Raw genomic sequence first — 3,789 nt, 5'->3', positions numbered from 1 at the left:
CTCCATTACTCCAAGGTGAGAAAAATCCTTGCAAGGTCCATTGGCTGACAGAGTTTACCCCAGTGCATCCACTCACCCAGACGTTTTCTGCTAAAGCTCAGCCTGGACAGTTGTATGACCTGTTCTGTGTTGCATCTTTTGATATGGCATTTGACGTTTTCTGCAGGCCCAAAAGAGCTGGCCATCATGTCCTGCATATGTACCTGGGCCTGTCATTCACTGAATAGGCAACAGCAATTGAGGAGGCCCAGTCTCAACACATGAATTCCAGGGTGGGATCACAAATCCTATGATCTTTCTGATGGCTGGAGTTTTGAATTCAATGGTCTAGTTGGAGAGTTCCTCAAGAAACCTCACCTGGGGTGACCCCACTCCTGACTCTTACATATGCCAGCCAGTACAGGGTCCAATTCTGTGTGTCACCTGCATCAGGCTATGCATACATTGGTGATTGTAGTTGTCAGGTCAGTTTCATCCCCAGGCATATATCCTGTGCAACCTGATAGGTGCTGCAGCCTAGGCCAGTCCAGCTCACCACAAATCTGGCCTTTATACACACCAGCAGGAACTGCAACCTAGTTGGCTGCTTAGCTATCCATAATAACCCCCATCAGGGTCACTCCCAGGCTTGGTTCCTGCATGTGCTAGCCTGGCCCACACTGCCTCCAAATTGGGCTCTTATATATATCTATGGGTGTTGCAGCTTAGCTCAGCCTATCCCACCTCGTGACTTAGTCCACATGAGTGCTGCTGCCTTGTCAAGCCTGGTTCACCCCACTCCACCCCCAACCCTGGCTCTCATGCACACCAGTGGGAGCTGCAGCCCAGCAGAGGAGTGCCCACTGTTTCCCTACTAGACTGTTCCTAGTCCCAGATCTTCCAAATTTTCAGGGGGGAATTACAGTTCGGTCTGACACAACTTGAAACCTGTCCTGGCACTTGCCAGCAGTTGCTGTGGAAAAGCCTGGACAGTAGGAATTACATTGGCTCTTCCTGCACCAGTGACCTGGCCTAGACTGGCCCTCTCGCAAACCTAGCTAGTATGCAGACTAATGATTGTTGCAGCCCTGCCTGGCGCTGTCTGCCCATAGTCCCAGCTCTCACACTCACCAGTAGGAGCAGTAGCCCACTAAGGGGCTGGGCCCCCATGGCACCCTCAACAGGCTCGATTCTGGCCTGAGGTCTTACATGTGCTAGTGGATGTTGTGGTCTACTTTGGCATGGCTCATCTTGCCTCAGCACTCACAGGTACTGAGCCTGCCCCTAGTACTAGCCCATGCTGGGTGGTGCTACAGCCTAGATCAGCCTGGCTAACTAGTTCTAGCCCTCATGTCAATAAGTGGGTGTTGTGTCCCAAGCTGGCCTGGCTTGAACACCAACCTGACCCTCACCTGCCAGCAGGTGTTGCTGATTGGCCCAGATACTGATCGGTACTGTGGCTATGCATGGCCTGGACTGTCCCCAGCCTTGATTCTTGCACTCACCAGCTGGGGCTGCATCTTAATAGGGAGATTACCCATGTTCCCCTATCAAACCAGCCACCAGTTACAGATCTTGTGCACACCAGTGGGTGTTTGGCTGTGCCTGACTTGGCCCACCTCCAGTCCCGACATTCACTGATGGGTACTGTGGTCATGCCAGTCCAGTCCACACTTGTTCAGACTCTCTCCAAGTGGGTGCTACAGTCCATCCCTGCCTGACCCACCCCCAGACCTGCTTCTCATATGGATCAGTGAGTTCTGTGAGTTACCTCAGCCCATCTCATCCACACTGTCTCTGGCGAGTGCCAGTAGCTCCTGGAGTTTAACACACTCTGGCATACCCTGAGACCTAGCCCACATACGTGCTGAGAGATGTAGCCATGTTCATCTTGGTCTGCCCCCATTCCTGGCTTCTGTGCTTACTAGTGGGAATCACAGCCTAGTGGCCCCTTAATTCCCCTACCAGGCCCACTCCCAGCACAGATCTTGCACGTGCCAGTGGTTTATCTGACCTAGTCTGGCATGGCTTAACCCCAAGGCTTGGTCTTTGCCTTTAGATGCTGCAGGCTGGCTTGGTATGGCCCATACCTAACTCCAACTCTTACTGGTGGGTGCTATAGCCTACTCCTGCCCAGCATTCCCACAAGCCCTTGCTTTCATGTGAACTGATGAGTGTAATAGCCTAGCTTGGCATGCCCAACACCCTATCTTGGCTCTTGCATATGCCAGTGTGCTATGGTTTGGCTTGTCTCTGCTTAGTCTGCACCCTGAGCCAACCCACACACCTGCTGACAAGTAGAGCAGCCTTGTACAGCTTGGCCCACACTCAGCCCTCTTACTCATGTGCTCACCACTGGGAGCTACAGCCCAGTAGGAATGTTCCTCAGGTTTTCTCAACAGACCCACTGCCAGACCCAGATCTCACATGTGCGAGTGAGTGCTAGGTCCATATCCAGGATAATCCACTACCCAGTCTCAGCTGTTATGTGTGTTGGGGAATGTTGCAACCTGGTCCACCCTGCCTCCAGTTTGTGGGTGCACATCTGGGTGTTGTATCTTGGACCAGTCTGGCCTGTTCCCAGTCAAGCACCCATGTGTGTCCAACAGAATGGCATAAAAGATATGCAAATAAGAAACTAAGAAAGGATTAGCTTCCAAAATCAATGAAAAAGGCAAATAAAACTCAACAATAAAATATATCTAGCTATGATCTCCTATGTCAGAGAAGCTGCCACCAGGACTAGGCCCTTAGGGAGGAAGAGGACAGAAGATGGCTGATGACCCCAGTGCTGTCAACAGGAGTCTGGAGAGCTAGAAGATCAAGAAGCTCATTAAGAGCTTGCAGGCAGCTTTTGACAATGGCACCAGCATGATAGCACTGTGATCATTCCTCCCAAAGACCAAAGAGTTTGGAGCTGCAGCTAACATTAACTCAGGAGAAAATCACATTTCAGACCTGGGAAATATTACATCTGTACAGCAAAAGCTCAAACTTTACAACAAAGTACCTCCAAATGGCCTGCTTGTTTACTGTGGAACAATTATAACAGAAGAAAGGCAAGGCAAGGCAAGACAAGGAAGGTCAACATAGAGGTTGAAACCTTCCAAACTATTAAACACATCATTGCATTTGTGTAACAATTAATTCCACACAGAGACCCTTACATCAACACTTGCAGATGATAGCAGAAGGAGTTCATTGCAGTAGATGGCAGTGGTGCAGTTTTGGCACACTCCAGGGAAACACAAGAGAAGTCCTGCACAAATTCACTGTGGAGCTACTTATGAAACACAGCAGAGGAGCCCAGTCAGCTGTGCCTTTTGTCTGTTCAAGAATGGGGAAAAAAAACAATCCTATGTTCAGAAAGTAGCAGAGACTGTTGTGAAACTGTTGATCTTTAGGGACAAAGAGAATGGTCTTATTTTCACTGAATCAGCTGACTTTAATACTGAAGATTCTGGGGAGTGGACCCAATATATAGGCCCAGTATTCCAAAACACTGCTGTAGTTGTGTGATTGGAAGGAAAGACCAACAACTGTATTGGTGCCTTGTAATTCACATAGATAACATGAACATTATGAACGGCATGTTGGACTAACCGCAGACATTCCCTGCCTTCTTTGGACAATTGTCTGGGTGAGGAAGGATCTGGATCACCTTTAAGAATATCAAAAAGGGGCTTGAGTTGCCCAGTGGAAATATGCAAAATTGGTTGGATCCAATTAATATCACCCAACAAACTGCAGATCATTCAAGGTCTTCACATCACTTAATTTGATGGTCAAATTCTGAGGGGTGACACCAGT

The 3,789-nt window shown here is 49.1% G+C and overlaps 1 pseudogene; it reads left to right on the top strand.

Annotated features, from left to right (window-relative positions):
• Window positions 1–2,751: 2,751 nt before the first annotated feature.
• Window positions 2,752–3,498, top strand: LOC121157570 (annotated as a pseudogene).
• The last annotated feature ends 291 nt before the right edge of the window (window positions 3,499–3,789 follow it).

This window comes from Ochotona curzoniae, unplaced genomic scaffold (assembly GCF_017591425.1).
Source record: "Ochotona curzoniae isolate NIBS_2020 unplaced genomic scaffold, NIBS_Ocur_1.0 contig_3527, whole genome shotgun sequence".
Taxonomy (NCBI): Eukaryota; Metazoa; Chordata; class Mammalia; order Lagomorpha; family Ochotonidae; genus Ochotona; species Ochotona curzoniae.
Note: the sequence above shows the minus strand (reverse complement) of the source record. Positions and strands in the feature narration are given on the sequence as shown.